The sequence below is a fragment of the Tursiops truncatus genome, chromosome 16 (genome assembly GCF_011762595.2).
Source record: "Tursiops truncatus isolate mTurTru1 chromosome 16, mTurTru1.mat.Y, whole genome shotgun sequence".
Classification (NCBI taxonomy): domain Eukaryota; kingdom Metazoa; phylum Chordata; class Mammalia; order Artiodactyla; family Delphinidae; genus Tursiops; species Tursiops truncatus.
This window is the reverse complement of record NC_047049.1, coordinates 13,209,450-13,218,589: the sequence shown is the minus strand read 5'-3', so window position 1 is coordinate 13,218,589 and position 9,140 is coordinate 13,209,450. Positions and strand designations below refer to the sequence as shown.

The 9,140-nt window shown below is 45.6% G+C and overlaps 1 long non-coding RNA gene across 1 annotated transcript; it reads left to right on the top strand.

Moving 5' to 3' along the window:
- The first annotated feature begins 4,563 nt into the window (after positions 1 to 4,563).
- On the top strand, positions 4,564 to 5,652 carry LOC109550673 (uncharacterized). The gene is made up of 2 exons (XR_002177286.3): positions 4,564 to 4,783; positions 5,235 to 5,652. It is a non-coding gene; the product is annotated as an uncharacterized lncRNA (long non-coding RNA).
- Positions 5,653 to 9,140: the final 3,488 nt, after the last annotated feature.

The window sequence follows — 9,140 nt, the reverse complement described above, 5'->3', positions numbered from 1 at the left end:
AACTGACCTAGACGCTCATTCAACCCCAGGAAATTCTGTTCTCATTTGCCCTAAAGCTACTTTCCTCAAACCACGCTTGGGCTCATTACCTCCTCTGATACCTTTGGATCAATAGGTGGAAGATGCTCGTGGGTTTCAGATGTTTTTACCCTCACTGTCTCACTTCCTGGCTCAGATCGAAATATCTTTGGACTGAAGACAATTCAAGAGCTGGCCAAAAACATTGATCCTGCCCAGTTTAGACCACATGCCTTTTTATGGTCCTTCCCATCAGAGTGAGTGTAATTAAGACTCTAGACTGATGAGCGTACAGTCTTTTCCATAAAATTGCTTAGCTGGGCAGACCTTTTCTCTTCCATGTTCTTTAGTTACCTCAAAGGTCTATGAGGTGGGGGTCAGGTGTGGGTCTCTTTCTTAAGGAAGAGGAACCAAAAGGTCTTTGACCAAGGACAATTTCCCACTGCAGCACTTAATACTCCATTCAAGTTGTCTAATGAACAAACCTGACACATATTTCCAGTGTAATACGAAGGTTAGGAATCTTCGACTTTGAAACTATTCTCTGCTTTGCAAAGGATCCTTCAAAGGACTTCATACTACTTTTAACCACAAAGCCGCTACAAATGGTCTTGCATTACTCCTTTCCCTTACTCTTTGTGTCAGAGTTCAGAGGTCATATGTAAAAGTTGAATGAATTGCATTTAATTTGTGAAATTAAGGATACCCTTTTGCTGCACTTTAGTCATACACTTTTATTAAAACATTCTTGGGCTTCCCTGGTGGTGCAGTGGTTGAGAGTCCGCCTGCCGATGCAGGGGACGCGGGTTCGTGCCCCGGCCTGGGAAGATCCCCCATGCTGTGGAGCGGCTGGGCCCGTGAGCCATGGCCGCTGAGCCTGCGCGTCCGGAGCCTGTGCTCCACAACGGGAGAGGCCACAGCAGTGAGAGGCCCGAGTACCGCAAAAAAAAAAAAAAAAAAAAAAAAAATTCTTAACTCATTCTACTATCAAAACAGCAACATTTCAGAAGAGATTTTAGAGCTACAGTCTGTTAGAAGCAACAAAAATGAACAACAAAGGTCCACTTAGGAAAGCCCTAGTTGAAGAGGGGGGAGAAAGGGTCTGAGCTGTACTCCCTTCCCCTCTATTCTCCAATCAGTAGCTCACCTCTTCCTCCTCCCTTGGGGGCACAAAGAGGCCTGTAGCCTCACTCTGATGGAATTTCTTTCACGTGGAAATATAAAAAGACTCACCACTCTCAAAGGTTTTTTTTTTTTAGTCTGATAATTTAGGGAAACAGTGGACTGACCTCTGATAAGCAAAGTCAGTCTGATTTCCTTACTGCAGGCCTGGGAGCCTCTAATATGTGTGCTACGATTCTTAAGGGACAACATGGCGGGCAGTTTTCTCTAAAGGCATTTGACCAGGGAACACATTCTTCCCAGATCATGTCTTTTCAAGGTTAGTGTTCCATGGAACACACTTTGAGAAATTCTGCCTGACAAGAGTCTAACCCCTGGTTTTGCACATTAATTCATACTTCTTTTCATACCTAGGAACCCTCCTTTCAGAAAACAATCACTTCTCAAAAAGGAGGACTATTCCTACTGCTTAGAGCATCTCTGGTTTAACTCAGTGAAGAGTTGTCACGCTATTTGGCCAGAGCTAAGCCATGCCCTCTATTATAGCTTTATCAGTAAGAAAGGAGATATTTTCAGTTCCAACTATTGGAATACTGTGTCTCTCAATTTGTTCAAAACTCAGGGCCATTTTACTGGTCATTACAACATCAACAAGATGCATTACACTGGCGTTCCTCCAGATGCATTTTGAAAACCACTGCTGTAGGTTGACGGGGGGCCATCACAGAGTTGAAAGCAAAGAAACAACAAGATCAAATCAAGAGCTAATATAGGTAGGGAGATCTGACTGAGTCCAGGAAAAAGATGCTGGGGACCTGATCCAGGGCAAGGCTGGCTAGGGGAGAGAGGAAGTCATGGAGGTGGCAGGGAGGTGGGCAGGGCTTGATGGGGCACAGGGGAGCTGAGGATGACGTCCTGGTGGCTGACTTGGGTGACTGTGTGGGTGGAATAAAGGTGGAGGTGAGTTGTGGTCTTGATCTGCACTGTGTGTCCTCAACTTTTAAGGCTAGAGGAGGGGAAAGATACCATTGGTAACAAGGAGGAAGAGGGAAACTATGAGAATAGGGTGAGGCTTTTGAAAGGAAGTCCTTTCCTGGGGTTGGGGTAGAAAACTGCTAAGACAAAACATGTACCAAGAGAGGCCCTTGTCTTTGGGGCTTGACCTTGGAGGCTGCTTCCCTTCAGTTCCCATCCAGGTCCACAACTTGGGAGGTGACATTAGCAGCTTCTCCAGCAAGAAGAGTATTCTAATTCAGGAGGTACTTTCTCACCTTCAGGTTACAACTGCCATTCTGGTATCTACCTGTGTCATGTTTCCTTAAGTTGTTAGGAGTAGCTCTGTAGGGGCTGGTACTCCTGGGAATTGATGAGCAGGAACATCTGGGACTTTGCCCTACTGACTTGAGCACTTGTGTCCATGGGAAGCCCTGGCTAGTGTGATCAGCCTTCCATGAATTTCTGCACCATCTCTCTTGTGGAGAAACTATGAAGATCAAAGGAGGTAACAATTGTGAAGAACCAAAGGCAGTACTTGGCGCATAGTAGGTGCTGCCCATATTAGGTTCTTCTCTTTTCTCTAATATCCACAGCCCTCAAATGTGCCAGATCTCCAAAAAGGTCATCCTGGTGGTGAAAAGCTCTGACCTGGTACTAGACCGACTTGAGTGTGACTCCTGAGCATAATAATACCACACTTAGAAAATCATTGTTTTGCCCCATAAAGAGCTAAGTACAATGCCTGGTACCTAACAAGTGTTCAATACACCACACTATATTATCATCAGTACAAATCCAAAAGAGTCTAGAAAAGATACTGAGTTCAGATGTGACAGACCAAGGCTTGACTCCATCCCAGAATATTCAAAAACAATTTGCCATAAAGCACTTTTCCCACAAAAAAATGCAAATTGCTTTTTATTTCATTTATGCATCTTTTAGAATCTATAAAGAGTTTGTGTTGTGGGCTGTACATCAACTGGTCCCTGACACTTTGCAAAGCTAATGAGGAATGTTTGATCAACTCACCCCAGGGCTCAGTGGGTTGCACGGTATAGTGAGTTGAATGGTGGCCCCCCAAAATTTATGTCCAAGTCCTAACCCACAGTGACAATAAATGTGACTTCATTTGGAAAAAGGGTCTTTGCAGGTGTAATTAAGTTAAGGATTTCGAGATGAGATGATCCCAAATTAACCAGGTGGGCTCTAAATCCGATGACAAATGTCTTTAGAAGAGACAAATGCGGAGAGATACAGGCAGGAGAGGAGAAGTCTATGTGAAGGTAGAGGCAGAGATTGGAGGCAGCCACAAGCCAAGGAATGCCAGGAGCCACCAGAAACTGGAAGAAACAAAGGATTCTCCCCCCAGAGGCTTCTGAAGGAGCATGGCCTGGCTAACACCTTAATTTCAGACTTCTAGCTTCTAGAACTGTGAGAGAATAATTTCTGCTGTTCTAAGCCACCCAGTTTGTGGTAATTAGCTACAGAAGCCACAGGAAACTAATACGTAAGGAACAGAAACACACTCAAACTAACTTTGGCAACAAGAAAGGTGGAGAGAGGGCACTTTCTAGGAAGACACGGTGGGTATCATGGATTCCGAGGATGGGAAGTTCAGGCTGGCCTCATAAGGGACAAGGACCAGGACCTAAGAGGTTGGGAATAGGGTGGCTCTCTTGCTCATGGACACTTGACCTCTCTTGTCATCCTCTCTCTATCTGCAGGCTGCCTTTCTCTGGTTCTTCACACACGCAGCCAAAACAGTCACCTTCAACGTGACCTGTCTGCACATCGCATTTTAAGCTAATAAACAGTTCTATCCACCAGCTTGACAGGTCAGGGAGAACCTGACCTTCTTTCCAAGTCTTCTTTCCTGCATTATAGACAATGTCCTTAGTTTTCCAACCTTCTGTGTCCTCAGACTCCTCTCTCTGGCGTAAGCACATCATGTCGCAGAGGGGGAGAAAGCAAAGAGCTGTCCATTAGATTCTTTTCTTGTTCTAAACATGAAGTTAATCTACTGGAACAAAACCATTATTGATTTGTATCTGTGATAGCCTTCTGAAACAACCAGTGTGTGCTCCTCTTGGAAAAATTGTCGGCCTGTTTGCACGCAGATCTTAATTTTTAAAAATTCCTGTTTACTAATTTTGCGTTCTGGCTTCTAAGGGCTCCTTGAGGCCAAGTGGCACAGGAGATATTGGGAGGTAGCCCCAATATCTGACTTTGCCTTTGCCTATAATGCCTTTGATCTGAAAAGCCAAGTTTCAGACCATACAGAAATCCAAGCCAGGCAGGCGGGGAGCAGAACAGGAGAAACGGGTTCTGGGGAGAAACTCATTCCTTGAAATTCATTGCGTAATCAAGGAGAATTTGCTGAGTGCATAGTACACGCAGAGCCCTGAGCTAGAGCTGGGATTACAGAGGGGAATAAGCCGGACGTTGTGCTTCCCACATGGAGCTTATGACCATGGGAGAAGCAGGCAGGGAGAAAAGAAAACAACCGAGAGGAATGCATAATTGCAAGCTGCAACAAAGGTCATGGAGCAGAGGGGTCTGGCACAGCGAGAATGAATAACTCCGGCAATCAGCCCAAGGGGTCAGGGAAGTCTTCTCTGAGGAAGGAGTATTCCCTGAGATCTGAAGTGTGAGTAGGTGTTTAACTAGATGAAGCTGAAAGGGGTGGGGCGATGGGGGATATTGTAGGTAAAGGGAACATTGTGTGCAGATATTCATTATGCCATCCAGGTAGAAAGCCATAAAATGTAAATTAGAGACATATGTACACACTCAAACCCACTGACTTGTGAAGCAATGAGACATCAGGCAGTTATGCTCTGCTTTTTTGCATACCTGCAGGTACAAGGGGCTGCATGAGGCTTTCCACCAGGCCTCTGACCCCAGGGAGCTCTCCCTGGAGCCTCTGGCATCCCTGGCCTGGTTGAGTGCCTTCAAGGCTGCCTCAGGGTCAGCATGCTCTAGAGCATATCAGGAAGCCCAGTCTAAAGGAGCCTAGGCAGACAGAAAACAGTAGATTATGTCAGAAAGAAAATTTATTCTGAAATGAGGAACTGTTTTGTTTTCTTTTGTCTCTAAAGGGAGAAGATGGGCTTCCTGGGGCATGCGGAGATGACCACCTGAGATTTTCCCATCTGAGGGGTGCCCGTCTGAGGTCTGCCAGTCCTCCTGGGAAGGCCACCTGGAGGAGTTAGTTTATCACCCCAGGAGAAGGAATCAATGTAGGGAAGAGCAAAGGATATTAGGAGGGGCACCTGGCTTCTCCCCAGGACATTAACCATCCCTGGCCATTCCTGATGGCCCACTCCTTCCTGTGTGTCCTAGGAGCCCGGGCTACGCCCCTCCCGTGGCCTGCTTTGCAGTGCTTTGCCGACCTGTCTCTCTCCCCCACTTGCCACTGGGCTCTTTGAGGCACTGTGTCTTCTTCAGTTTTTGTTCTGTGCCTAGCACCTGCCATTCAGATGATAAGCATTCAATAAATATTTATTAAAGGATGAATACACGAACCTTATTAATTTACACTCCGCTTTAGTCCCAAACATTCTGAGGCTGAATCATGCTGCTTAGAAATAGATGAGTGGAGATTAAATGAAGGGTATGGGTCACACTGCCTTGTACATAGTCCGTGCTCAATTGTGACTAATTGAATGAGTGGTTATTAACATGGAGATGTTACATATCTGGTACATATATGTAGCACAATTTATTTCTTAACGGCATTGATTCTGTAACAAAGCAGCACTTTGGGGTAGGATTCATACATTCCTAAGCTAGCTATTTCAGTGAAGCAGAATCTTCCAATTACCATTCTCTTTATACATAAGAGAATATACTTCTGCCCTTCCGTTAAAGATAGGACATAGGGGCTTTGTTTTGTTTTGTCTTATTCCTGACCCTTGAAGGTCAGGACAACTAGTTCCCCTAACTTGTATGTGAGTGTGTGAGTGTGTGTGTGTGTGTGTGTGTGTGTGTGTGTGTGTTCAGGAAACAAAGGCTGAAAGTCCTTCAGCAAAGGCGGCTGAGGTTCCTGTGTCTCCTCCTTGCATAATGAGTCCTGCCAGTTACGGCTGCACGAGGGTGGGAGCGGATGGCAGCTTGCCAGCATGGTCGGAAGCATTTGGATAAACAGACATCAATATTTATCAAAGCTGCTCCGACGTGCTTCCACGGCGGCTGCCAGAACAGGGAGCTCTCCCGTGCTTATATATAGTTTTCTCTGTATGAGATAAAAGTTTGGGGCCATTAAGGGAAAAAAAATGTTTGTACTCTGCTCCCCAGTTACCTAGGCTAATTTACTGCACTAGGAGGCCTTGTGATTCATTAATAATATACAAATACAAACCAAGGGAAGAAATTGCCTTGTTAATTGACTTCTGTGATGCTAATCTAGGACTCCTTGGCTTTAAACATTACTCAACAACTGTGCTTACACCAAACATTTTAGAGAAAGCAGAAAGCCACCCAATACAAATGTTTGAAATCATCGCCTCTGGGCTTTATAAACAGACACTCACCTCCACTCCTTCTCTTTAGGAGTCTGGAGGTAGAAGACACAAGGAAAAGACACAGAGATGGGGATAGACTCAAACATCCTAGAATACAGCACAGACATGCTACAAATGACGGCCAGGCTGTGCTGGGCAGTGCTGGGCTGTGCTGGGCTACGTAGAGTGTTGCCAGGTTCTCTACTCCAGACCAGATGGCTGCAACGCTTGATTAGAAACAGTATTATTAGGCTCAGCTGACTGGTCCAATAAGAAGCAAAGTTCATCAGTGTCTTAAGAAACCAAATCTCCCCCACTGACATCCCTAGGCTAGGCTTCTGTCTCTTGTCCTCTCTGATCATTGCCTGTGGAGAAGACACAGAGCTTTCGGCAGTTCCCTAATGATGAACTGGGAGGTAGCAAAGTTGAGTGACAAGGTTTCCTAGGCCAGCCTTGATAGTCAAATGGATCTGAATTTGAATCCTACCCATTTCCCCACCAACTACCCATCCCTACAAGTCTGGGAGTTGGAGTTTCAAGTTCATGAATGTGACCTTAGGCATTAGCAACTTCCTTATCCCCTTTGAGTCTGCTGGGGTCAGCTGGATGACAAATATGGTTCCTCCTTGTAGATGTCACTCACCCATGGTGTGGGGAGCCATGTGGATTTTACTGCAGATTTCACAAGATAGACAAAGGGGAGCCTTTAAGTTGCATGCCCCACAGTAAACAGCTTAATCCTTCTGCCAGATTTTTCTATTCTCCCCAAGGCCCTCCTTAATTGCTTAAACTCTGTGACTTTTTCCTCTCTGATCTTGCCCTTTGGAGTCTCCTAATTCTTCTCATTCTTTCCTTTCTTTTTTTTTTTTTGCGGTACGCGGGCCTCTCACTGCTGTGGCCTCTCCCGTTGTGGAGCACAGGCTCCGGACGCACAGGCTCAGCGGCCATGGATCACAGGCCCAGCCGCTCCGCGGCATGTGGGATCTTCCCGGACCGGGGCACGAACCTGTGTCCCCTGCATCGGCAGGCGGACTCTCAACCACTGTGCCACCAGGGAAGCCCTCCTTTTTTGATTAATAGAATAAAAGTGAGAAAATCGATCTGGTGTGTGAAGCTTGAGATTCATCTTTCCGTTCTGTAAAATGCGGATGATATTAATTTCTACCTCATAAGGTAAGAGGGAGGACTAAATGAGAATTAAGTAACTGTGAACTCTAAGCAATGTTTTTCTAACATGACCCATGAAATCAGTTTAATGGGTTGCCACCAGCATTAAAAAAATGAAGTAAGATAAAATAGAATAGAAAATATCAGAGGGCATCACCTGTAGTAGGGGTCAGTCTTATTTTGTGAACCTTTTCTTCCAGCTTTATATATGTGTGTGCACGTGTATGTGATCACTGATGGACTGTAAATGGATTTTTTTACTGTAGGTTACAATAAAAAAAAGTTTGAAATATTTGTCATTAAAATTTGCCTTCATCTTTGAGGCAACGATCTCTGAGAGTCAGGGAGACACCAAATCCTAATGTTGAAAAGATCAGAGGCCCTACATCCAGCCCCCAGCCAGAAGGCTATAACATCCCACCCAAGGCACGATCTAGCAGCCCAGGGACCTACTTCTGTTCACAGATATTTTTGTTAGGCTCACATTGCATTGATAAAAAATTTTGAAATCATTTGAAAATCAGGAGGTTGGACATGAAAATCTAGATTTTCAGTTTCTCTGGAAAATTCAGATTTGACCATACCAGGTATCTTTCCCACAGTCTCTGTCCTGCCTGCGTCCTCATTTGTCTCCTGCCTGGGCTCTGGAAGCACGTGAAGCCTCAACTCTTGGTGGATTCCGTGGGCCATTTGCTGCTCACTCCTTGTCCTAGGGTCCTTCCCCAGCGAAGGCTCGATGTCTGTTTTAAAGAATCACAAAGCTGGATTGTACTCCAAGGTTCCTTTGGTCCAAACCCTCATTTGTGGGTGGAGGAAAGAGGCCCAGGGAGGAGGAGGTGACTCACCCATGGTCACACAGATCATCACTGATGCAATGGGAAAGTACCCAGATCTCCGCCCTCCTGGGTCAGTGCTCCTGTCCTCATGAAAACGGAGACTTTCTTAAGAGATGTGCTTGATTCACTTCAAAGGTCATCAGCCCTCACTTTTCCCCTCTGTCTCCATCAAGGCAAATGTTTACCTTGCAAAGGTGAAATTAGATCCAGAGTGGTTCCTGCTTGTTTTACAAGGTGTTTTCATGACTCCACCTTTGCCTTCCCTGACTTTTCCTTGCGGCTTTGCTGTAGCTGCAGCCACATGAGTGCAGCTTCTGCAGGAGAAAGACACCCAGGCAAGGGATTCACCTGGGTGGGTGTTCAGAAAGGACATGTTTCTCCAACGTTGTCTGGCTGTTGGTTTCACCTTATTTAGTTGCAGGGCAGAGAAAATCAACTTTGGGTGCGTTTTTTGTCCAGCATGGTCGCAGGCAATGTCAGCATTAGCAGGCTGATATAT